Source organism: Felis catus, chromosome B2 (genome assembly GCF_018350175.1).
Source record: "Felis catus isolate Fca126 chromosome B2, F.catus_Fca126_mat1.0, whole genome shotgun sequence".
Lineage (NCBI taxonomy): Eukaryota > Metazoa > Chordata > Mammalia > Carnivora > Felidae > Felis > Felis catus.
The window spans coordinates 21499848-21527130 of NC_058372.1; the positions used below are offsets into that span (position 1 = coordinate 21499848).

At 44.6% G+C, this 27283-nt stretch overlaps 1 long non-coding RNA gene across 1 annotated transcript; it reads left to right on the forward strand.

The window, feature by feature from the left end:
- The first annotated feature begins 1529 nt into the window (after positions 1 to 1529).
- On the forward strand, positions 1530 to 27018 carry LOC109499583. The gene is made up of 2 exons (XR_002742601.2): positions 1530 to 4115; positions 26639 to 27018. It is a non-coding gene; the product is annotated as an uncharacterized LOC109499583 (long non-coding RNA).
- The last annotated feature ends 265 nt before the right edge of the window (positions 27019 to 27283 follow it).

Genomic DNA, 27283 nt, shown 5'->3' on the forward strand with positions numbered 1-27283 from the left:
TAATATATTCACTTTTGTGCTCCAAGCCAAGAGGAGTTTTTCCAATCCATGCACACTGTGAGACCTGAAATACCCAGGGTAGAGATCTCTGCGGGAACTTTTTACAGCAATGGAAACTTACTATTGGGTGCGTCTTGTCAGAAATGCAAATGTTTTGCAGAATGTCTCCGAAGGCTCTTAATACAGAGTAAATTTTCATTCCCTAAGTTTCTCTACTTGCTTTCTATACACTCTGTTTTCAGCAGGGTATTTTTTTTTTAAGGGCCTTTAGCCTTGGATTATTACAGCCAGCAAGCTAGCAGATGGCATCATTGCTGAGTGGGGTTCCAGGGTGAAGGATGATACACTGAGCTCCCAGTTCATAATTGGAGGTGGGATTAGTTGGAAGAGTCGTGTTTATTAACAAATCTTCTTCATTTTATTTATTCTCCAGTGATTGTTTGCCACTGATTAAGCCCTTACCCTGCACCTGACATGTTATGCTAATTTTCACAACCTTATGAGGTGAATACTATTATTCTTCCCTTTGACAGATGAGGAATTTGATGTTGTCAAGGAGGTTAAATAATTTACCTAAGGTCATGCAGCCGGTAAGTGACAGAATAAGGATTTGAACCTAGGTCCGGCTTCAAACCCCCGGCCAGCACAGACTACTCTTCAGAGAGGAGCTGGCCTCCTCACCGGCCCCAGGGTCTAATGACTTAAGCACCTGCTTATTCTTATCTTTAGAAAGCGAGAATTGCTGTAAACCGAACCAAAATAATGACAGCTGTTTCCTTAGACCATCCATCGTTAGTCACTTTTTCCTTTATCTCTCCCCAGCGAGCAGTAGGTTAGTAAGTGGCTTAACTGTTACCAAGATCATCCGCGCATTCAACTCACAGATGGCACTGGGCTAGTTATGACTTAACCTAATTATTCCGGCCTTTCTAACTTTTCACTTCTAGCAATAGTCATCAAAAAAGGGAAGATTCTGAAAGACTTATATTGATCTTACTACCTTAAAGAAGAGGGAAAATCTTATTTAGGTGAATGAGTCCTAGCTTTCCTATAGAAAGGGAGATTATTTATTACTTGTCTAAGTAGAAGTTAATTAAGAGGATATTGCACATGATAGTTATTAAGTCAGTAATGGCATATGGAGGCTGAAAGATCTCACTATTGGACACATATGGTGGCTAAAAATGGGCATCTTCTTGGTTTGACTTCACCACTAGCCTTTCTTGAGTGCTTTGATCTGGATTCACTCTCACCTCTAAACTCTTTTTTGGACCTCAAGCCATTTTACCATCAGCTGAGGACTTATCTGGTCATCTTTCTCAGTGGCCTCTCTCATTTTGAGATGGAAGGAGATGAAGCGTTTCCAACCACCCGTACTTAAAATCTAAGAGGATCATCTGCCAGCAATAAACTCTTCCCCCTTTCTTATTAGGAGGACAAAAACCAAATGTAGGCAGTCAGATGGGCTGACATTGTATGGTATCTCCCATATGCCTGCATAAATCCTCACCACTCCCTTGGTACAGAAGTTAAAAGGAGCCACTTATATTTGGGAGTTGGGAGAAAGGAGGGTGTCCCAGCAAGGCCAGAAACAGTGGTTTCTGGGGCTGAAGCAGTGAGGTGGCATGCAGAGAGCATGTACTAATGGTCAAGTAGCAACCCCCCCCCCCTTCAACTGGCCCCCTGGGGGCTGGGAGACAGGACAGTGAGAAGACTAGAATGCTGCCTCTTAAAGCAGCTAAGACCCCCCACAGAGAGACAGAGAGGCTGCATTCTTTGTGGCAATAGCTGAAAATATAGTATGAGACTGGGCCCTGAGAACAGGTAGCCTGCCAGTGGCAAAGAGAGAAGCCAGCATCTCCCAAACATAAGACCAAGATGATGAACAGGGCCTTTGCACACCCGGGGCCTGTTACACCTGCCTGTCTGGGATGCTGGCTCTCAGCCCTGCCTTTGGGAAAGAGCTCAGCTTTATAATACTGGTTGCCCTCTTGCCCAAATAATGAAGAAATCCAAGTAAAAAGGTGTGTCTATGTTTTTCCTTCCGAAGTTGGTTGATCTGGGTTACGGTTGTAGTTTACACTGTGCCTCTAAATGTTATGTTGAAGAAAAAGCAGTGTTTCACACCACAAATTCAGCAGCTGAGATGTTGCTCTTGCTGTTGTTCTTGACCAGATGAGGTTAGGTTAAACTCTTGTCAGCCGAACCTTGATTTGTTAACACTACCCATGTCCCAGGTAGCAAGCCCAGATGGCTTTCAAAATAGACCAGGCACGCATAGCTGACAAGATCCCAGTGGGCAGAAGGTAATGTTACACCACCTGTGATATAACTTCTAGAATGGTTGCTGCTGCCCCTTTGCTCCAGAATGTAGCTCCAGTGCACTGAAAAGTGGAAAGTCCTCAAACAATTTGTGGGAGTAGTGTGTGTGTACTTTCCCTAGAGCTGGTTAAACTTTCACCGAGCTTTGGAGGCTTCTAATAAGCAATTACAGCCTTTTCTTTTCCTTTTTTGCTTCAGAGGGACAGCTCGCCAAACAAACTTCCTGGTGGCCGTTCAGAAGGACAAAATTCTTTGCCGAAGCATGTGCCAGAGTTTGACAATGCGCGGCAGCCATTGGAAGCTTTTGGCACACACTGGGCCACAAGTGGGTTCCAGGGCTCTTAGGGACAGAGTGCTGCTAATTTGTGTGGCAACTGCTTCAGAATGGTGAGCGGAGACGACACCTGTTTAAGGAGCAGGAAGTCAGGACAGGGGATAGATTGATTCTCCAGGCTGAGAAACGCTGGTAAAGGAAGGGGAAAGCCCCATCTTGGAAGAAATTTCAATTATCTGCTGACCTGTGTGCCTGATGGCAGGTATCTTGCTCCTCCCCAGGATGACCTGACTCTCCTTTGCCTTCTCTCCTGGAGAGCTGCCTCTTGAAGGGAATGTGCTCTACTATTTAGAGAGGAAACCAGGAAGTGAGGAGTCACAGCCCAGGCTTCCTGGTCAGGCTGCTGACTCACACAGCCCTCCTTCAGGCAATTTCCTTCATTTCTCTGTACCTCAGTTTCTCAGTTCAATGAAAGATGAAAATGGAATTCCCCTGGAGGCATTGGGAACAGCCTAATTAATGTTTATGTTTCTTTGAGATAACTGGGATTAAGAGGTCCTATTACTGTGGAGCATCATTACACGGAAGATTACATCTTAATTGTCAACTCTAGGCCTACACTGGATAACTAGCATTCAGGATTGGGCCATCTTCCCACTAGGCCTACACTGGATAACTAGCATTCTGAGTCGTTGGGCCATCTTCCCACTAGCCACTTCGTGATGTCCCTCTCCCTCCATGCTTTCCACGTTGATCTTGGGGTGTGCCATTTGCTTGTCTTCTGTTAGTAAAGGGAAGGAGACTTTCATTTCTCCTTGCTCATTCCAGAGGCTAGTAGCCCCTAAGTGTTTGCCAATAAGGGCTGACTGAGAGAGAGAGAGAGAGAGAGATGCTGCTAAACGCAGCCCCTTCAAACACAACCCTCCATGTTCTTTTAAGGAATTTCGGCTGTCCCTTTGTACTTACTTGATTTTCTTTTCTCCTTTCAAAGTGTTGACTTCATTGTTTGGCCAGGGTGAATACATCACTTCCTCTTTGGGGGTCTGGGTTTTGTCTCCTGCTGGGTCTGAAATGTCATGTAATTTGTTGGGTTTTGCTAGATTATGTTGGGGGTTTGTTTGTTTTTTGGTGTTCCCAAATTGGCACTGTTTCACCAGAACTCTTGCCACTTCTACTCCCTGATTAATGATGTGATAGAAATTTGCAGCCCCTTGGCATTTACCACAAGATATGCATTTGTCTGTAACTGCTCTCTGGGTTCTGTTGCCTACAAAGGGAGTTCCCCCTGCAAGGGTAAAAAACCAACAAAACCCCGCTGTTATCTTTTCTTCCTGCTGTGCGGTCAGGTTGCTCTGTTGCTTTGCTCATTATCTGAACTTTGTTGAAGAGTGGATCGCTCTGCGTTTCATCCACAATATGGTGCAAGCCCCAGATCTTTTCCTCTTCAGACTTACCAGCCTTTCCATGACTCCTCGTACATGACTTTTTCCATTCCTGGAAGCAGTGTTTCTCTACTCCGGTAAGTACGTTTTAGTAGATACACTTGGAATTTATTAACTCATTCCACAAGCATTATTTACTTACCGACATGTGCCAGGCACACGGGATGCAGGGCGTGTGCTAGGAATCGTGAGACTGAGTTCCTGTTCTTGGACAGCAGTGTGTGGGCAGGGCAGGGTGGTGGAGGTGCAGGTGGTGATGGGGAGGGTGAGAATGACCCACAGGCTCCCAAGTTCCAGTGCACAAAGAAGGATTTCTGAGGGTGCACTAATAATATTTATCATATCCACAGTGTGAGTTTATTTATGATAACAAAAATATTTTGCTGAGCTCTTACTATGTGCCAAGCACTGTGCTAAGAAACCTCATCCAATCCTCACTCAGCCCTTCGTGCTGAGGTGTATTGTCGTCCTTATTTTCCGAACAAGGGAGGAGAGACTGGAGAGGCTAAGTGATGGTTGCAGGGTTGTTAGTAATTTCAAGCTTAGCCAGAGAGGCTGTGCTGTCCAGAGAAAGAAGAGTTTGCCAGGGCCCCTTTTGGACAGGGTCCTGCCTGTTCCTGTGACAGCACTAGACATTAAGTCCTCTCCGCACCTTTCTGTGAAAAAGGATTTGTTTCTTGTGTTCCAGGAGGACGTTGGGTGGGCTTGCTGTGTGTTGAAGCACGTCAATGCCTTTACTAGCAGGTTCCTCTTAATATGGTCCTACCTCAGGGTTGTCTTGGCAAACTCTCCATTGGACTTAGCAGAAAAACTTGGGCCATTCTGCCAATACTGCGTGGGGTACATGCTTGGAAAGGATTTTGGGGGTGATACTGGTGGCTAAGGAGCTCTCCTTTTATCTATTTGTAAAGAAAGAAGGATCTTTCTGTTTTTTAATTTTTTAATTAAAAAAAATTTTTTAATGTTTATTTTTGAGAGAGAGAGACAGAGTGTACATGAGTACATGAGCAGGGGAGGGGCAGAGAGAGAGGGAGACAGAGAATCTAAAGCAGGCTCAGGGCTGTGAGTGCAGAGACTGACCTGGGTTTCGAACTCAGGAACTGTGGGATCATGACCTGAGCTGAAGTCGGATGCTCAACCGACTGAGCCACCCAGATGCCCCAGAAGGATCTTTCTAATATATTTAAGGCTGTTAACATTACTTTATAGACTCCACATGAGCATCATGTAGGTTGATGTGCTTATCAAGGTCATCAGCAATGTCCTTGTCACTGTATTCAGTGGGCACATCCAGTTCTTATATTTGACTTTCAGCATAATTTGTTGCTGACTGCCATCTTTTGAATGAATCTATTCTCTTGATTTCCTGGTTCTCTTCCTAGCTCTCAGGGCAGTGCTTTGTCTTTCCATGTTGGTGATCTCCAAAGATATATACTCTTGCCCCAGGGCACTCTCATTTTCAGAGATGTCACTTCGTCCTCAGGGCTTCAATAAGCGGCTTCACATGAATGGCTCCCAAGCATCTCTCCTCCAGACGAGATGTCTTCTGGGGCTGGAACCCAGCTAGTTTGTGGGACTCACAGTAACCTTGAACCCAAAAGGTCTAACGCTGGACTGGTCCTGTTTAGCCCAAACCCTCTCCTTGCATCCTCTCTCTGTGAAGGCTGCCACAAGCCATGCATCCATTTGCCCAAGCCGAGGGACTTGGCACCACCCTTGATTCTTCCTTGTCCCGCTCCCACTAAGAGCTCTTCCTTCAACCAGTTCTGTTGATCTCCGTCTACGATTACTTGAATCTTCTACGTTTTCCCCTGCCGTCACTACCACCTTAGCGTCCACCATCTTCATTGACTGGCTGTCTGCAGTCACCTCCTTGCTCTTTCCTGCAGGAATTCTTGCTCCCGCCAATCCATTCTCAGCCAGGTAGCTAGAGTGACTTTTCCCAGCTGCAGCTCTGATGATGTGACTCCCCTACATAAACCTCTTCAATGGTTGCTGCTGCTCTGAGGATAAAATTTAAATGTTTTAACATGGCTTGTAAGACCCTATATGATCTGGCCCCAGCTTTCGCCACAGTCCTTCACTTCGTGCTCATAATCCTCCAATTGCATGTGCTATGTCTTGCCTATACGGTTTGTAGGACATGCTAATCCATCTGCTTGGACTATTCTCCCTTGTCCTTATATGCTTGTACCTAGTGCTATGGGCTGAATCGTGTTCCCCAAACCCCCAATTTATATGCTGAATTCCTGACCCCCAGGACCTCAGGGTGTGAGCTTATTTGGAGATCAGGTCTTTGCAGAGGTAGTCAAGTTAAAGTGAAGTCATTGGGATAGAGCCCTAATCCAATATGACCAGTGTCCTTATACAAAGGGGAAATTTGGACACAGAGATGCATAGAGAGAAGATGATGTGAAGACACACAGGGGGAGGGTGGCCATCTATGAGCCAAGGAGAAAGGCCTGGTACAGATCCCTACCTTGCAGCCTCACAACCTCATAGCCTCACAATTCTGCTGACACCATGAACTCAGACTTATGGCCTTCAGAACTGAGAGATAATAAATTTCCCTTATTTGAGATACCCAGTCCCTGGTACTTTGTTATGGCAGCCCTAGCAGACTCATATACCTGGATAATTCCTGCCTATCTTTTGATCTAAAGCTTAGGTATCACTTGGCTGTGACCTCCTAGACTGGGCTAAATGACCCTCTTCTGTGCTTCCCTGAATCTCCTGCTCATTGGGACCTCATTCTTTCTATGAAAGCATGTGTCAGTCTGTATGAATTGTTTTTTTTTTTTTTTTTTTTTTTTTTAATTTTTTTTTTTTTCAACGTTTTATTTATTTTTGGGACAGAGAGAGACAGAGCATGAACGGGGGAGGGGCAGAGAGAGAGAGGGAGACACAGAATCGGAAACAGGCTCCAGGCTCCGAGCCATCAGCCCAGAGCCTGACGCGGGGCTCGAACTCACGGACCGCGAGATCGTGACCTGGCTGAAGTCGGACGCTTAACCGACTGCGCCACCCAGGCGCCCCTGTATGAATTGTTTTTTGTCTGTGCTGCCTAATAGGCTAAGCTCTATGAAGGCAGGGACAGACATACCTTACACATCATTGTAGCTCCAGAGCCTTGCACCTAGTGAGGGTAGAGTCTTGTATTAGGTATGTATTGCTGCATAACAAATGACCCCACAATGTGATAGCTTCCAACAACAAACATTTATTATGTTATTGTGTTTTGTGGGTCAGGAATTATGAAATAGTTCAGCTGGCTGGTTCTCTTGTGAGGTTGCAGTCTGGATGTTACCCAGTCATCAGAAGGCTTGACTGGGTAGAGGTTCTTCTTCCAAGACGGCTCCCTCCCGTGGCTGTTGACAGGAGGCCTTCGCTACTCACCGCATGTTAACTTCTCCAGATTCCTGTTTGGGTGCCCTCATGACATGGCAGCTGATTTCCCTCAGAGGAGGTGATTCAAGAGAAAGAGCAAGTAAACTGCTATGGCTTGTACGTCCTAATCTCAGATGGGCCATTATTTCAGCTATGTTTGCCACCTTGTATTCATTAGAAGTGATTAAATACAGTCACACTTAATGGGAGGGGAATTAGGCTCTATTCTCTGAAGGGAAGAGTATCAAGGAATTTACGGATATATTTTAAAACCACCAGAGGACTTGTTGAATAAATGAAAACATTTTGAATAAATGCACCAATATAAGCCTTTCTCGTTTATTGATCCAACCAGCTATTTACCGGGCTCCTACTGCTGCAGGACTTACCCTGGGTAGAAGGCTGAAAATTCCACTGGGAGAGTGGAAAACATAAAAATAGAGGTCACATTGGTGCTTCATCTCTCAAGCATGCATGTGACAAAGACCAAAGGGCCACTCTACCCCATTAGCCCTGTCATTGTGGCTTCAGGACTATCCCAATTCCTGGCCTTGCTTTACCCACCTCCACTGTTTCTCTCCCACTACTCCTGAGATTTTCATAGTAGCTCTTTTTCATTTTTATTTTCTAATGTGTATTTTGGAACCATTTTCATGGTTATTTATCCCATATCTCCATAGATCATCAGCTCTCGGAAGACAAAGCTGAGGTATATGATCTTTAGTACAGACCCTTGTTCACCTTGGTCACTGAATAAGCATTAGAGGACAGCGTAGGTGTAATCTGTTGCGTGAGTGCGTGCACCTAATAGCTTTGGTTTATACGGCACAGGAAGTTGCTGCTGCTGTCATTGCTTGCATAGTCGAGGAACCACATGACCCTCCTCCCACCCTCACTTGCGTTTCTCAGGCCCTGTGTGAAGTGTCAGAACCCTGACTTCATGTTCTGATAGGTTGCCAACCTCTGACACAGTCTTTTCTTCCTTTTTTTCCTATTAAAATTTGTTTTGATGCAGGAGCACCTGGGTGACTCAGTCAGTTGGACATTCAACTCTTGATTTCGGCTCAGGTCATGATATCATGGTTTGTGGGATGGAGCCCTGCATCTGGCTCTGCACAGACAGCGTGGAGCCTGCTTGGGATTCTCTCTCTCCCTCTCTCTTGCTCTCTCTCTGTCCCTCCCCAGCTCATGCTCTCTCTCTCTCTCAACAATAAATAAATAGGGGCACCTGGATGGCTCAGTCAGTTAAGCAGCTGACTTCAGCTCAGGTCATGATCTCATAGTTTGTGAGTTCAAGCCCCATGTCGGCCTCTGTGCTGACAGCTCAGAGCCTGGAGCCTGCTTCAGATTCTGTCTCCCTCTCTCTCTGCTCCTCCCCCACTTGTGCTCCTTCTCTCCCAAAAATAAATAAATATTTTAAGAAAAAAACCATAAATAAACTAAAAACAATTTTTTTCATGTTACTATTTCTAATCATGCAGATAATTTAATTTTTTCTCTGTTTCTGCATGTAATGGCAAACTACCAGTAAAAAATTTTTGGCCAGTTAAAATACTCATAAAGAGGAAGTTTTGAAAAGTCTGTTAGAAGATATATTAATAACAAAAAATGGGAAGAACATTGGTGTAGCTAATACCTAACATTTATTGAATGCTTATTATTTTGCAGTTGCTAATTTTTAAAATGTCAGTGTTTGATCTCACTTACTTCTCAGAATAGCTCTAATATTATCCTCACATAACAGATGAGAAAAATAATGCGTGGAGAGGTAAAGTAACTTGCCCACTCCTGTACAGTTATTAAGTATGCATATGACTCTGATGCAGGCACTTTGACACAAAGTCTGTGCTTGACACTTTTATGGTGCCCTTTCTCCCTGAGTCTTTTTTTTATGCAAAAATTTTTAATTCGAGCATAGCTGATACACCATGTTACATTAGTTTCAGGTGTACTACATGGTGATTCAACACTTCTGTACCATGCTATGCTTACCCCAAATGTAGCTCCCATTTTTCACCATACAACATCACTGCATGCTCGCCATGCTGGACCTTTTATTCCCATGACTTATTCAGTCATAACTGGAGGCCTGTATCTCCATCCCACCTCACCTGTTTTGCCCATCCCTCCCACCACTTCTACTTTTTAACACTTCTTTAAAAAGATCGCCTCCTTTCCTTCCCCAGCAATCCCAAAGGCTCAGGGAAGACCAATTTGAGGTTTCCGGAAAATCAGAATAGAAGGGCTAGAAAATATCAGTAGAATGCTGTGTGGCCAAACATTTTTAAATTCTCCTCCATTTTACTCAATGACTTAGAGCTAGCTAGCGGTAAGTAACAAGTAGGACTTAAGGCCAGGCTGGTCTCCTGAGTGCTACCCTGTGCTCTGTCCCTCCTAGTCAACAGGGAGGCATTAGAGCTTACGTCCTGTGGGAAGACAGGGTGCAGAGGGTGGTGCTGCCACCTACTAGATGTTGTAAGCTTCAGTTGATCATCTGTAAAATGTGGATAATAATGGTACTTACTCTCAAGATCGTCATGAGGCCTAAATGAAACAATCCACAGAGTTTGATATATAAGTGCTCAGTATATATATTTTTTAAATGTGTTGAGTGTGTGTTCGATTTGTTAAAATTTTTAAATGTTTATTATTTTTGAGAGAGAGAGAGAGAGAAAGAGAGAGTGCATGAGTAGGAGACGGACAGAGAGAGAGGGAGACACAGAATCTGAAGCAGGCTCCAGGCTCTGAGCTGTCAGCACAGAGCCTGATGTGGTGCTTGAACTCATGGACCATGAGATCATGACCTGAGCCAAAGCTGGATGGTTAACCAACTGAGCCACCCAGGCACCCCAGGTCCTCAGTAGATATTAACAATTATTGTACTGTCCTAGCCCATATTTTATTGGATATAGGGGAGGCAAATAAAAGAGATTCCCTACTAGCATGTCAGTTGAGGATCTGCATTTCCTCATTTTTGTATCTTAAATCGGCAACCCCAAAAGTTCATTTGTTTTATCATACAATATAGTGTTTTGTTTCCTGGAAATAGAAAGCTTGCTAGGAGCAGTTCTGACAGTTAAAGATTAAGGTGTGTGTGAGTGGTGTGTACCATTTACTTGATATTTTGCAGAAAGTTTCTTACTGTCTGCTTTTGGTAATGAGACCGTGTTGGTGGAGGGATTCCATGAAGATTGGAGACTTCTGGCCTAAGACCACTGAAAGCCCAGGGCAGAGATGGAGACAAAGAGAGGTGGATTCTTTTAGGTTTTGCCTGACACTGGCAAAAACTTGGGCTGGGACAGAGACTGGATATTTGTTGCATGAGTCATGGAGAGTGAAAGGTGAAAGAATGGGGCATATTCTCCTTAACTATTTGGATAACTATTTGGATAAAGAAGGAAGGGAGAAGAGAATTTTTTAATGTTTATTTATTTATTTTGGGGGGCAGGGGGAGGGGCAGAGAGGGAGGGAGAGAGAGCATCCCAGGCAGGCTCTGCACTTACAGTGTGGGGGTCGATCTCAAGAACCGTGAGATCATGACCTAAGCCAAAATCAAGAGTTGGATGCTCAACCCACTGAGCCACCTTGTCACCCTGAGAAGGGAATGTTTTTAGGTGGGTTTCAGCATCTGAGGAGGGATCCACAAAATAAGCCAAAAATTTCCAAATTTTTTGAAGTTTCTTTGTCACATTGCATTGTTGGATTACTGACTTTGTCTCCGCCAGTATCTTTTAAAATTGAGGCCAATTAAGAATAATTTTACTTGAGGAGAGAACTGGATTACAATTCCCTAAGATGCTGATTGAAGTGCTAAGATTTATTATTTTTTTAATATTTGTTTATTTATTTATTTATGCATTAAAGTTTTTTAAAATGTTTTATTTATTCTTGAGAGAGAGAGAGAGAGAGAGAGAGCATGAGCAAGGAAGGGGCAGAAAGAGAGGGAGACACAGAATCCGAAGCAGGCTCCAGGCTCCAAGCTGTCAGCAGAGAGCCCAATGTGGGGCTCGAACTCATGAGCTGTGAGATCATGACCTGAGCTGACGTCGGACACTCAACCGACTGAGCCATCCAGGAGCCCCAATGCTCATTTATTGAATGAGGCTCAGGGATCCCTGGGCAACTTTCTCTGTGGGTGTTGTTTCCTGTGGGGCTGAGGTGGGCACCACACTGAGTGGTTTGTGACCTTGCTGTCCTGAGGCCCTTTCTTGCCCTTCATTATCTTCCAAAGCCTTGGTGGCTTTTGCCCCCTGTCCTTTCTAATTCTTCCAAAGGGACAATTTCCCTTAGAAAATAAATTAGTTCTTTTGCAGGAACGGAGTCCAATTTTCTACCTAAGCCTAGTAGCTAAACATGTAGCTAAAATTTCCTTTGATTCTCTTATCCGCATGCAGATCACTGAAGACAGAAACTTCAGATAAGGTCCCAGGCAACAAATGGATTATTTGTGGCACAGACCAAGTAGAAGGAGGAACTCGGGTGGCTTTATTGAACTCCAATTCCACCTTTAGTTTACCGAGGAAATTTAGGGAGGGAGGAAGATGGGTGGGGACAGTGCTTTGTTTTTCTGCTTTTAAAGTGCTGAAAGGCTCGTTCTCTCTCACCTTCCCCTTTATCACTTGGCAATGACCTTTCTTTTGCAATCAAGGGTAGCCTTGCCACTCACAAGCCTCCCAATGTATGCGGCACATCCCTCTCATCCAATAAGGGCAGTAGAGGCAAGGCTGATGGTCCTCAAAACCCCAATGTGCTTATTAAAGAGGAGTTCTTATTTTGAAAGTTCCTTTGAATAACTTTAGCTGTGCTAGCCTAGCTTTTGCCTTCACTTTGTAATTCTGGGTCTAGATTCCAGAAGTCAGATCTATTTGAATGAAGGCACCGTGGAGCATAACGGATTTTAAGAGAGGAACAGCATGATCTGGTGCCTAGAACTGAGGCTGGGGGACCTTGCACGTGGTGCTCCCTCAGTGTTTGAAGTGACTTGGATATGACGACCTCCCCAAACTCCAACGCGTGGGCTCATGACCTGGAGGGTCCAGGTCTCAGCAGTTTGTATGTCGTGTGCTCATTGCACACCCTTAAGATGTTCATTTCTTGACCTTTCTGCCCTGCACTTGTTCATTTTCCTTTTACTTCCTGCCCTACATCGCCGCCGTGGCTCTCCATTTTTCAGACATAGGCAGCCAAGGAAGAAGAGAATGCAGAGCTGAGAGGCAGCGGGGGAAACTGCTCAGAAAACACTAGCCTCCGGGGCTCAGAATTCAGGGTCAGGGTTCTATTTCTTGTCCTTCACAGATGGGTGATACCAAGCACAAGAGGGCTGTTTGCTGTGTGCAGGGCATAGGAAGGGGATCTTTTTCAACATTAATAGATGCAGAAATGTGGACTCCTCAGAAACAAAACCTTTGTGGAAACTCATCAATATGGAGCACACAGGACAGATAAAGAGCAATGACATCTTGACACAGGTACGCATGAGTCATGCACATTTTACCAAAGAATGGAGTATTTTTACAAAAGCATTTACAAATGCTCCAGAATCTTTAAGGAAACATTTTGTTACTTTTCAGTAATTTCTTTTTTGTAAGCGTTGTGTTTGTGTGTTTGTTCCTCCCCGCCCCCCCCCCCCCCCCCCGGAAGAACTGATGTTTTTCAGGGTGTGTTCATTCACTAGGTATGAACAAAATGTTCTATAAGAAAATTTCCTTCAGGGGTGCCTGGGTGGCTCAGTCGGTTAAGTGTCCAAGTTCAGCTCAGGTCATGATCTTGCAGTTTGTGGGTTCGAGCCCCTTGTTGGGTTCTATGCTAACAGCTCAGAGCCTGGAGCCTGCTTAGGATTCTGTGTCTCCCTCTCTCTCTCTCTCTCTCTGCCCCTCCCCTGCTCTCTCTCTCTCTCTCAAAAATAAATAAACATAAAAAAAAATTCTTTCAGTGTTGAGGTTGAAAGATTCTGCCTTAGAACCATATAGGCCAGAATTAGTGCCATCATTTATACTATGTGATATATGATAGATTTCTTTCTTTCTTTCTTTCTTTCTTTCTTTCTTTCTTTCTTTTATTTGAGAGAGAGAAGAGATGTAGGGGCAGAGGAACAGAGAGGGAGAGAGAATCCCAACAAGCAGGCTCCACACTCAATGCAGAGCCGGACGTGGGTCTCGATCCCACGACCATGGGATCATGACCTGAGCCAAAATCAAGAGTCGTATGCTCAACCTACTGAGCCATCCAGGTACCCCTCAACATATTTCTTGACATCTGGGAGACTTGGGTCCCTATTTTAATGGAATGTCTTATCTTTTATATTTAAGTTGGTTTGTATGGCATGTTCCCCAATTTGTGAAATGGAGCGAACAATGTCTTCTTCAAGATTGTCCTTGTGAATCAGTGGGTGAATGAAAGTACGGCGAATGGCACCAACAGATTCTTAGCTGATCTCAGTTCCCTTTCTCTTTGTGTTTATTATACCCAACTGCAGGTGTGCCCCAGTGTACACAATAAAGGGTTATACACACACTGATTTTTATTTAAGGGCTTTAGAATAACTCTCTAAGGAACTACCAGTGAATTAATTATATAGCAAAAAAAAAATCAAGTTCAAAAAACCAACTTCTTTTGTTCATATTCATTTCATCGACTACATGGCAAGACTTGCAGAGAAACAAATGAAACCAATAGAGCCTCTGCCATCCAAAGCCCTTGGTCTGTTAGATGAACCATATGAGATTGCCATTTCTGTAGGACAAACACCATGGACTGTTGGCCGTTTCATATGGTTCAACCTGGTGGTAGGAGACAGGAAGGAGACATTTCTAGCCTGGATCAAGAAGGCTTAATAGAAGGATGGCTGCCCAACATGGCACATGGCAGAAGGTCCTTAAGTAGCCCCGCTCTGAGTATCAGGTGCCATGTAACAGGGGAAGCCCAGCACTATCAATGTGTTCACAGGCTTCCTCTGGAGCTGCTTGCTGCCACTGATTTCTTGCTCTACACTTTTCTTGCTTCCAGCTCTCAGGATTGCAGCCTAGCCCTTGGGACAGGATACTCAGCTGTGTGGGCATTGACCTTGGTCTTCTGTCCAGCTGGCTCAGGCTCCTCCTCCTTCTGGGTGTCTTGGGAAAACAAGATTCCTGGTTGGACTGGGCCCCAGAACTCTTTCCTCAAGGTCACCCATTTGGGTATGTGGAGTACCATTTTAGGAGCAGAGGACACTACTGTGTTTGCCGAGGTGGAGCTGGGGGATTGCGAAATGGCCAGTGTCCAGCTGGGTGGCCGCGCAGGGTCCTGTCCTGGGATAGGCCCTGTGGGGGTCCCTCTCTGATCTCTTACTCAGAACAGAGTCCACTCTTAGGGCCCCTCCTGCCTGGTAAGGTGCCCCGCCCTTTGCATTGGGCCTCCTCCATGCTGACTACACTTCCCATTGTCTGTTGTCACATCTTCTTCCTCCTGAAAGGGACTCCCTCCCTTCTAGCCACCACAGCGAGTCTGCCTTTCCCAGAGCTCTGCCTGCAGAAAGAGTGCCAGCCTGCTGCCTTGAGTCTCATCAGCCCAGGCCACCTCCAAACAGGGTACTCCTAGAAGAGGAATAGTGGAGATAGGGGAGAGGCAGACTGTCATCCCTTCATTCACCCATTGTCAGGTTACTGAGCTCTTCTCTGGGCTGGGTGCTAGGCTGGTTGCCATGGTGAGGAGCTTGCAGTCTGGTAGGGAAGCTTGGTCGGTGAGCAAACGTCCGGTACAGGATGCTGAGTGCTAGGAGACAGAAAAACACAGATGAGGGGATGTCCATCAGAGGGAAAAGTGAAGCTTCCAGAAGGGGAATCTGGAGGACAGAGAAGGGAATTCATTTGTTGTTTCTTGAAGCACAGATTGGCTGGGCTGCTACGTTGTGCCAGGCAGTGTACCAGGCACGACGGGGGGCGGGGGGGGGGGGGGCGGTGGTGGTGCAGTGATAAGCAAAACCAGATTATGTCCTGCCTTTGTGGAGTTTAGTGTCTATTGGGGGAGACACATATCGATGAAATAAGCACCATGATAAATGAATACTTACAAACTGTGTGAAGAATGAGAGAGCATGCAGAAAGCTGGTTAACAGGGCACCTGACTGATCTGGGGGTGGGGTGGAGGAGGAGTGGGGCAAGGAGAGTATCATTTGAATTGCGAGTTGAACAATGGGCCTGAGTTAGCCAGGTGAAATTGGCAACTAGGACATTTCGGACAGGAGAATTATGCTGGTGGGCGTTGAGAGATGGAGGGAGAGCCGTCCATCCAGGGAGCTGAGCCGGAGCACAGCTGCAGAGAGGCAGGACGGCCAGGACAAGGATTTGTTTAGGCTTTATCCTAAGAATGATGGGAATCCAAGGTTGGGTTTTAAGCCAGGGGGCAGGGTGGGTGCAGGGCTGGTGACAGGATCAGGTTTGAATTTTGAAAAGGCCTCTCTGGCAGCAGAATAGAGGATTACAGAGAACAAGTGCGAGGCAGGAAATCAGTATTTATTTATTTATACATAATGGGATCCTATTGTATGTGTTGTTCTGTAACTTGCCTTTTTTTTTTTTTTTTAAACTTATGTCACACTGATCTATCTCATTCAACTTAACAATGCAGCCAGCCCAATATTTTGTAGTATAGGTGGATAGGTTATATAATGATTCAGAGTTTATTTCTAAGTTATTTCTAAGTTTTCATGTTCACAAAATACTGGCAGGAACATCCTTGAACATGGGTGTGGCAGGTGGAATTCTGAGATGGTCCCAAGATTCCCACTCCTGTTGCACTACCCTGTGTAATCCTCTCCCCTACAGTGTGGGCAAGAACCATGGAAAGGATGGGCTATAACTCCTGTGACTGAATTAATGGACTTGGAATAATCTGGGTGGGACTGTTTTAACCGAGGATCCCTTCCAAGGGGATCTCTGAAGGGAGAGATTTGAAATGTGAGGGGGCTGAAGGATGGCCACATGGCAAGGTTACATGAACCCCCAGGACCTGGGAATGACCTCTAGTGGTTGAGAATGGGTCACCTCTGACAGCTAGTGAGAAAACAGGACCTCCCTCATACAGGCAAGGAAGTGAGTTCTGCTAACACCCTGAGGGAGCTTGGAAGCAGATCTTTCCTGAGTTGAACTTCCAGATGAAAACACACGGGGCGACATCTTGACTTCAATCAAGTGAGACCTTAGGCTGAGAACCCAACGAAAACGTACCTGACTCCTGCCCTTCAAACTGTGAGATAACAATTTTGTGTTGATTTAACTTGTTTAGTTTGTGTTAACTTGTTATGCTCAATAGAAAATCAATGCCATGGGGCGCCTGGGTGGCTCATTCTGTTAAGCGTCTGACTTCAGCTGAGGTTATGATCTCACAGTTTGTGGGTTTGAGCCCCACATCTGGATTAGCGCTTAGCATGGAGATGCTGGGGATTCTCTGTCTCCCTCTCTCTCTGCCATTCCCCCCTTCACGCTTGCTCTCTTTCTCAAAAAAAAAAAAAAAAACTTAAAAAAAAAAGAAAACCAATATCATGACTATTTTAATATATTTTTCAGTATTTCCATAGGACAGAGATAGAGAAACATATTGCCTGGAGTTTGAAGGTGTGCCCATTTAAATTTTTAACAATTATTTTCAAGTTGTTTCCAAAAAGTTCGCACCAATTTCACATTCCCCCAGTGGAAAATAAAAGTATCTATTTTCCTATGTTCTCACTGATTATTATGTTTGTTTGTTTTTTTTTTTATGTTTTGTCAACCTGATGGGTAAAAATGGTACCCATTTCTGTTAGAAGGGGCGTCTTTTGGATATCTATCAATCTGTCCATCTATCTATCTATATTTGGCTACTCATATCTCTTGCTTTCTACTCTATTAAGTTTGTGTGTTTCTTCTGTGAAAAACAGAAAGTATGATAAGGACCTGGTATGTGCTAAGTGCTTGATAAATGTTAAGTGATCACGAGTGATTTATAGGAATTAAACATATAACTATTCTATTAAACCTGTATTACAACTGTTGCATGTTTTTTTTTTAATGTTTATGTATTTATTTTGAGAGAGAGACAGAGTATGGGTGGGGGAGGGGCAGAGAAAGGGGGAGAGAGAATCGCAAGCCGACTTTGTGCTGTCAGAGAAGAACCCAATGTGGGGCTTGATCCCATGATCCATGAGATCATGACTTGAACCAAAATTAAGAGTTGGGCACTCAACTGACTGAGCTGCCCAGGCACTCCTCTATTGCGTATGTTTTATTTCAATCTGATTTTTATGAAAAAATGTTCCAGGTTTTAAATGTTGGCAACCAATTAACCAATTCATAGGTAGAGCCAATAATGTGGGTCAAACAAAACCCCTAATGTGCAGCCTCTGTTCTCTCCCAACCCTCCTTCCATTTTGTTATCCTTACACATTTCTTACTCGCTGATACTTATCCCTGTTAAATGAGTGGGGAGCCTTGGGTGTTTTCCTATGACTGGAAAGAGTTTATACATAAGAATTATCTTTCTTTAAAGGATTGGAAAAAGTCACTTATAAACCAATCTGAATTTGATGCTCCTTTTTGAGGGCAGAGGGGAAAAGATATATTTTTGGCTATTGTTATCAATTAAAAAAATTTTTTTGGGGGGCGCCTGAGTGGCGCAGTCGGTTGAACGCCCGACTTCAGCCAGGTCACGATCTCGCGGTCCGTGAGTTCGAGCCCCGCGTCGGGCTCTGGGCTGATGGCTCAGAGCCTGGAGCCTGTTTCCGATTCTGTGTCTCCCTCTCTCTCTGCCCCTCCCCCGTTCATGCTCTGTCTCTCTCTGTCCCCAAAATAAATAAACGTTGGAAAAAAAAAAAATTAAAAAAAAATTTTTTTAATGTTTATTCATTTTTGAGAGAGAAAGAGAAAGAGACAGAGCATGAGTAGGGGAGGGGCAGAGAGAGAGGGAGACACAGAATCCAAAGCAGGTTCCAGGTTCCAAGCTATCAGTACAGAGCCTGATGCCGAGCTTGAACTCACGAACCATGAGATCATGACCTGAGCCAAAGCTGGATGCTTAACTGACTAAGCCACCCAGGTGCCCCTATTGTAACAATTTCTTATCTGGCCATTACCCTGGCCTGGTTTTCTACCTTTTTTGGAGTCAATTTTGACATTTATAATTTCCTAAAAATTATCCTTTTCATCTAGATTTGCATATGTATTGGTATAAACATTTAAATGAGTTTTTTAACACATTTTGAACTTTTATTGAACCAATAGTTATGACTCTTGTCATTCTTAACATAATTTTTCATAAAATCCTATTTTATGTATTTGTGAAAAAGTTATCATATATGTGACACAAAATTTAGTACACACAGAGGATATGTAGTAAAAAAAAAAAATACATGTACAGGAACACCCTTGTGCCCAGCTGTCAAGTTCCCTTCCCAGAAACAACTGTAATTTGTTTCTTGTGCAACCTCTACCACAATTGATTTTAGAACATTTTCATCATCCCCAAAAGAAGCCCTTGCATTCTTTTGCTATCACTCCCCATTTCCCCCAGCCCCCTCCAGCTCTAGGCAACCACCAATCTCCTTTCTGTTTCCCGATTTGCCCATTCTGCACATTTCATATAAAAGGTATTGTAATTATGTGGTCTTTTGTGGCTGGCCTCTTTTACCTTAGCTTAATGTTTTCAAGGTTCATTCATCCATGTTCTAGCACATTTCAGTACTTCATTTTTTTTTTTAATTGCCAAATAACATTCCACTGTGTTTACCCATTTGTCAATTGATGGATATTTGGTTCTTTCCACTTTTTGGCTATTATGAATCATGCTGCTGTGAACATTCTTGTACAGCTTTTTGTATGAATATGTTTTCATTTCCCTGGGAGCGGAATGGCTGGGTCATGTAGGAGCTCCATGCCTCACATTTTGAGGATCCACAAAACTGTTTTCCACAGTGGCTGCACCATTGTAAATTCCTACCCCCCCCCCCCCCATGTGCAAGGGGGCCCATTTCTTTACCTCTTCCCCAACACTTGTAATTTCCCATTTAAAAAAAAAATTATGGCAGTCCTACTGGGAATGAAGTGGGATGTTATTGTGACTTTGATTTACATTTCCCTAATGAATATTATGTTTAGCATTGACCATTTGTCTGTCTTCTTTGGAGAAATGTATGTTCAGATACTGGGCCCATTTTTCCATTGTGCTATTTTTCTTTTCATTGTGGCATTCTGTTGTTTTCTTAGGAACTATTTCTCTCCAATTTCTTACCAGTTAAGTTTCACCGTGATGCTATCCCCAATTAGGTAGAACAGCACTGTCCAATCAGAATACAATGCTATATAATGCATATGTGATTTAAAATTTTCTCTTAGCCACATTAAAAACATCAAGAAGAAACAAATGAAATTTATTTTAATAGTAGGTTTTATTTAACAATATATATTATTTAACCCCAAATATCCAGAATAGTACCATTTCTTATGTGTACTCTATACAAAAATTATTTACATTCTTTTTTTATTTGTATGAAGACTTTTAAGGGTATATTCTACATTTACATCACATCTCAATTTAGAATAGTAATAAGCTGGGGGCTCCTGGGTGGCTCAGTCAGTTAAACATCCAACTCTTGATTTTGGCTCAGGTCATGATTTTGAGGTTCATGAGTTCGAGCCCCGCATCGGTCTCTGCTCTGACAGCGTGGAGCCTGCTTGGGATTCTCCCTCCCTCTCTCTCTGTGCCTCCCTTACATGTGCTCTCCCTCTCTCTCTCAATAAGTAAATAAACAAACAAACACACACACAAACAAACATTAAAAAATAGAATAGTAATAAGCGAAGTGCTCAATAGCTTCAGGTAGCTATTGTCCACCATGTTGGACAGTATGTACTCAGATTGTACCATAAGGTTTGCAACAGTAAAAACCATTGTTTTGCTTGCTGCTGTTTCTTGTATTCCGCAGTTGCATCTCTGCTGGTCGTATCTGGGGATGGGAAGTTGATGGAAATGCAAATCTAGTGGTCTCTTTTTACTCTGAGCAGCATAAAGCCAGTTTAGAGATGGTGCCTGGGACTTGAGGGAGCACATAAGATAATAAAGAACTATTGGAGACAGGAAGGGAGAAATCTTGCACTGGCATAGGTGAATGATTGTTGTAATGAGGAAGGCGGTGATGGAAGAGGAAAGAAGGGGGTATATTCCAAAGACACTGAGGAAATAACACAGAAGGGGCTTACTTGGTCAATAGAGAGAACTAGGGAGAGGGAAGAGCTGAGAATGACTGAGGACACTAGTTAGGGTGAACAGGGGCTGTGCCACCTAGGAGAATTTCAGAAGAAGACAGGGTTTGGGGAAGACGGTGACCAGTTGGATCCATTGAATCCAGGATGCCAGTGTGACATCAAATGGAGCAGCAGGCTGGACACGGGGCGGAGGGACAGAACCACCCAGGAGGGTTTGGGACTTCTTCACAGAGACGTGATAGGGGCTGCTAGGGAGGGGATGGCCAGTGCTTTGGGAAAATGCAGGGATGCGAGAAAGAAGAAACAGGACAACGATCTGAAAAGGAGCAGCCAAGGAAGAAGCAGGAAAATCAGGGTAGTCTAGAGTTTGAAGAAGAAAGTGAGGGGTCTGTGTGAAATGCCACCATAGGAAGTAGATAGCAGCAATAATAACAATACTAATGGCATTGGTCACACATTGTTGCTCCTCTGTTGTACCCGTGAAATCTGGAGAATGAGAAAACTCTTGTTTCATGTGTAAGAATGTGATGATTACTAATACATTTTAGTAACTTGGAAAGACAGTGTGCATTTTGGGTCTTTAAAAAAATTTTTTTTAATATTTATTTTTGAGAGAGAGAGAACTTGAGCAGGGGAGGGACAGAGGGAGAGAGGGACAAAGAATTGGATGCAGGCTCTGGGCTGTCAGCAGAGAGCCTGATGCGGGGCTCGAACTCACAAACCATGAGATCATGACCTGAGCTGAGGTCGGATGCTTAACCGACTGAGGCACCTACGTGCCCCCATTTTGGGTCTTAGAAGATAGAATTAATTTCACAGGCTGAGTCCTTGCTCTCTGGGGGAATCCAGGACTTGAACACCACTTACCAATCCAAAAGCCCGTGAGTGATGATAGTAAGTCTGGATTACATCAGTCCTGCTGGACGGCCTCCAGGGGCATGTGAGAGCCATGGCAGTCCGGGCTGGCCTGCGTCTCCAGCCTCACTTCCCTCCATGCTGCCTGGGGCTCTGCGCCTGGCCACACAGGGGGCCACCTCTCCAAGGCCCTTTGGCGTGTGCTGTTTCTTTCAAGGCTTCTCTCCTCTCTCGCCTGACCAAGAAGCCGGGATGCTTATATCATTTTCTGGCTTAAAACCTTTTAATGATTTCCCATGACACATACAATAAAATGCAAACTCAGAACCATAATCTAGAAAGCCATGTGTCGTCTGGTCCTTGCTTATCTCTCCCACCTCAGTTCTTTCACGCCGTGTCTCACCCACTAAATTCTAGCCACACTGGTCTTGCTCCCTTACTCCAATAGCATACCAGGCCATTTCCTCTGTTTGAAAAACCCTCCCCCCACATCTTATCATTATGGTCTCAGCTTAAACATTGCTTCCTCAGGCTTCCCTGGTCACATGGTCACTCTGTCACAGTCCTCTGCCCATTAGTGGTTCCTCCTCCTGGAATGTGAGTTTCTAGTGAGAGGACTTTGCACGTTGGTCCACTGCTCTAAGCCACTGGTCAGAGCAGTGGGAGCCCATGATAAGTGCTCAATATCAGTTGAATGGAGGGAAACACTACAGTCACCTCCTCCAGGCAGACTTCCCTGACTCCTGCTCTACCCAGCCTGGTTTAGGTTCCACTCTGATGTGCTCACATGGAGTCTTAGCTTCTCTTGGGTCCAGTACCTTCTATGTTGGGTTGTAACTGCCTTCCTGCCTGACCACCTTACCTCTCTTTTAAAAAAAAATTTTTTTTTAATGTTTATTTATTTTTGAGACAGAGAGAAACAGAGCATGAACGGGGGAGGTCCAGAGAGAGAGGGAGACACATAATCTGAAACAGGCTCCAAGCAGTCAGCACAGAGCCCGACGCGGGGCTTGAACTCATGGATTGTGAGATCATGACCTGAGCTGAAGTCAGACACTTAACTGACTGAGCCACCCAGGCGCCCCCGACCACCTTACCTCTCATCGCGGCATTCCCAGTTTGCGGAAGAGCTCCTTGCCCAGAACAGACCTGCAACCAGTGTTTGTTGGATGTTGAGTGAAGGAGGCAGGGGGGAGTGAGAGTGACTCTGAGAGGAGTCCCTTCTCCCTGTGACTCGGGAAAACATGCAGTTCTCACTGAAGCAGGAGGCCCCGCCTGCCCCCTGCCCCCTGGGGAATGTCATTTCCAATCCAGACAAATACCAGTGAATCTTCCTGGGAGAACCAGGTAGCTGGAGTGTCCCTGGTGGTATAGGCCAGGAGATACAGATTGCCCTGGAGGCTTGTCCTGTAGGGGAGAGGCTAATAATATCCAGACACTGGCCTACTTGATGTTTATCCATCTGCTTTTTGGTGAAACTGTGTGGTGCAAAATGTAACAATACAGTTGCTTAACCATCACTGACTGCAACCTACTGGAAACAAAAGCAGTTTTCACTCAACCTGATTTTGGTGAAGTAATCATGAAAACTTGAAAAAACTTCGATTCAGGGGCACCTGGGTGGCTCAGTCGGTTGAGTGTTCGACTTTAGCTCAGGTCATGATCTTACAGTTTGTGGTTTCGAGCTCGCTGCTGCTGTCAGCCTGTCAGTGCAGAGTCCACTTCAGATCCTCTGTTCCCTGCCCCGGCCCTCCCTCCCCACCCCCCCCTCACTTGTGCTCTCCCCCGCCCCAAATACATAAAAATAAAAAATAAAAAAATTCAATTTAAGTGTTAAACATTGTTTAAGAATAAATATCACTAAGATTTAGTTTTCTAGATTGCTGTTCTTAAAAATAATAATAATAATTTAAAAAGCACCCTGGGTGGCTCAGTAGGTTAAGCGTCGACTCTTGATTTTGGCTCAGGCTGTGAGCTCATGGTTTGTGATTTTGAGTCCCACGTCTGGCTCTGTGCTGACAGCGAGGAGCCTGCTTGGGTTCTTTCTCCCTCTCTCTCTGCCCTGCCCCGTCTTGCTCTCTCGCTGTCTCTGTCTCTCAAAATAAATAAAAATAAACTTAAAAAAATTTAAAAATTTAAAGAAGTACCCTTAGTCATTAACCCCATTGTGTTTTTATAAGTGTGTTAAGATCGAGATGGTAAAATTCATTAAATAACGTGGGGTGGGAGATAGTTGGTTTTTATCACTAAGGGGGACTCATTAAGCAGGGCCTATGGAAACAGGAAATTAAGAAAAGTAAGTCTGATTAAATAAATGTCCTTTTGCTTTCCTCATTGCCCCGTCCTCACAGGCTCCTTTCTGAACTTCTCTCTCCCTTGTCCTGCCTCACCCCTCCTCCACCAATGCTTACCTCCAAGGCCTCACAAAAAATTGGATTCCAAGTTACACTTCCTTGTTCAAAATTAGTGCCACAGGCATTGCCTTGGGAAGCTGGGATTCAGGTTGCGGATCTCACTGTGACAAAAGCAAGGGGAAAAAACCAAATCTGTGGTGCACTGGGGACTTGAGAGACAACAATAATGAAATAAGATAGGGTTATTATTGATCTAGTATTGTGTACGCGCAAACAACTGCCCGGAGACAAACACCCTCGAGCTGAGAAGGCCTTCCGCCATGGCACTTGGCAGAAGTGCCCAGAAGGGACAGGGTGTCCCAGAACTTGAGGAGACCAGCTTCGGATCCCCTGAAGACCCGTCCTCGGTTGACCCCTCAGTGTGTTTCCGAAAGTGTAGGCAGCAGAAGTACCTTTATTAAGATTATTATTTTTACATTGCAAAGCACTTCCAACATCCTTCCCTCCCCTCCTTTGTGTTTACTTCCTTGTTTTTGAGAAACTGGTATTAGTGGTTTTTGGACAGATGGGTTGAGACAAAGCTTCTCAGAGGACTTAATTCCCACCCTTGGCAGAGCCTGCTTTTTCCTGGACAGGTGTCTTCAACTTTATCTTTGCTTCTGACTGTTGTTGTCCTAGGTCTTGGCCCAGATGGATGTCCTCCCTGCCTTTTGCCAGTAAATTAGCCAGGCTCCTCAGATGGGTCACCTGGTTGACCTCTAGGGATACCTGTGGAAGATTCTTCCAGAGCACAGCCTGCATCATGCCACTCAAGATCCTAATTTAATCTACATTTCATAACTGCTCTTGTGCCAAAAAGGAGATCCAGTGTTTCCAAATGTTTTCATGCAGCTTCCGATACAGCTAAGGTCTCCATTTCTTTTCTTCCTGAGATACAAGCTGTGCCATTTAGAAAAAAAAAATTTTTTTTAACGTTTATTTACTTTTGAGACAGAGAGAGACAGAGCATGAACAGGGGAGGGGCAGAGAGACAGGGAGACACAGAATCTGAAAGCTGTGCCATTTTTGTAAGGCTCTCCATGAGGGCAGCCTGGGACTTCCTATTTCTGTTTCTTGTATGTAGCTTTCCCCCATCTTTCCTCTTCATGTGGCTCAGCTGTTACCAGGATATCTTGGACAGATTTCACCACTCTGAGCATTGCTAGCTACTTCTCCCAGTAGCCTTCAATTTGCCGTTCCCGAGTGGGTCACTGGTGGAATGCTTGGGTTGGCTTCAGAGCCTCTCCTGTTCTGACCACAACTGTGCCGAGAGTCTGTAGGTTAGGCAGGGAAGATGGGGCTGGCTGTTTCCCTGAACCTGAAATCCTCTGTGGGTTCCCTAAAAAGTGCTGTAGGGGTGATGAAGACAGTGGGTTTCCGTTAGGGAGCACGGATCTTGGTCAGGGATAGAAGTGAACCCAAGGAAAGGGTTGAAGGAAGAAGGCTATTTAAGGAGGTACAAGTGACTTATGTTCTCATTTAGACACCCCTTTCCTTCATGGACTCACTATAGTAAATAAAATCAGGGAGAGAAGAGGGAAAAGGAACAAGAAGGAAAAATTTACTGTGATCTTCCCCATCCAGTGTGTTCATCTCGTGCATCCCTCCAAACCTGCCTCCGGGCCCCACCTCCCCATTTCTGTAACTGTATCACCTTCCCCGTGCTGTGTGTCAGCTGGGACCCTGACGCCTTCGCTGCCCCAGAGCCCACCGGAGCAGCTCCCGGAGACTGTCTCTCACCACCTGTCTTCTTTCCTCATTTCCCTGCTTTACCACTCGACGGCCCCCTTCCCCAGCTTCCAGGGGCTGGCTCGCTGGTCTGCCCCATCCTGGACTCTTTAAATCTGGCAGAACAGCCCATATACCGTACCCCTGGTCACACGTTTGGGCTCCATCTCTCCGTTTGGTTCTGAACCCTTGGCACCTTCCTCCGGCTTTGTCTACATGCCTCCCTAGACGCGGTGCTTGCTCCTGTTCACTACCTTTATTTCAAGTTCTGGTCGCCAGCATGGTGTCTGGTCTGACCAGAGCCCTTTATTCCTGGCACAGCATTTTGTAGAGATAGGCAGTTCCTTTGCTTTTATGTCACTTCTCCAAGTGAGAGGAGCCAGATCGAAAGAACAGGTGCGGAATGGGGCACTGCAGGGGCCAACCCCCCTCTCACATTTCTGCTAAAATCCTACAGGGAGACTACCGGAGACCGAGGATCCAAGCCCTATTTGTTACACAAAACATGCTGGATGGTAAGCAGTGAATAGGACATGTGTACACGTTTGGAAAAAACGCTATATACCAAACTGATAAAAGGACTTATTCTATGCTTTTTTTTCTATAGTATTTTATAACAACAATATACTAATAGAATGTGTTTTGTATACATCATTTTTTTTTTTAATGGAAAAACACAACCCAGCCTACAAGTGCTAAATGGGGCAACCTTTATTAGCATCTTGGACAGCCCTAAGCTGGTTCTTGGTGACTATCAACACCATCATGGGGTTTACACCGAGGACCATACACTGGGCTGTCAGTGAGGGGTTAGCTGAAAACTGTCTGGTGTGCTTCCTTAGGCTGCGTGAGGCTGAGGATAAGAAGACCTCTGGGAAAGATTTTAATATATCACGTGAGCTTGGCCTCCTGGGGAACGTGAGGGGATAAAACAGATGTTGACTCCATTAACTTGTCGGTGAAGCAAACCAAACATCACCACAATGGGAATTGGATTAATGTTAGTGTTTTATTTTTATTGTTTAGGTTAATTTGGTGCGAACTTACTTTGTTCATGTGGACTTTACATATCAGATACTGGATACACATCGCAATAGCAGGACCCTGTAAATACTGTCTTCTGGATTTTCACCACAGCATGATGGATTCCCAGCTTCATAAACTGTATAACTCATGTGTATAAACTTTCCTAATTACTAATACCTGGCTCTGTTTTAATTCTGCTTCCATATGTTCTTGACTTCTCTGCAGATAAAACAGTAAGTTTCATGTCTCATTGCTCAATTAGTTGCTGTTATTAGCTTAATAAGTGAAAGGCTTTCTGGTGTCATTGACCTGATTTTTAGGATTGCAAAAGGCTGTATACATCATTTGTATTTATTGCCAAATAAACCTTTGTAAGTGTATGCTTTCCTTGGGCCCATAATTCTCTTTTCAAACCTCATTGTTCTTCCCCAGACATAGTGGAACCACATCACAATGTTGGAAGTGGAGATAGAAATAACACTCTCCTTAAGAATCAATCTTGTTGTTATGGGGCCAGTATGGTTACTGTGTTTATAGAAAACACTTTTGAACCTGTGGAATGTTCAGGTGCTTGTGCTAGTGAGCTGTGTTACAATGGCATTCTCCGGGTCTTCAAATGCTACCTTTACTGACAGAGCTACCTCA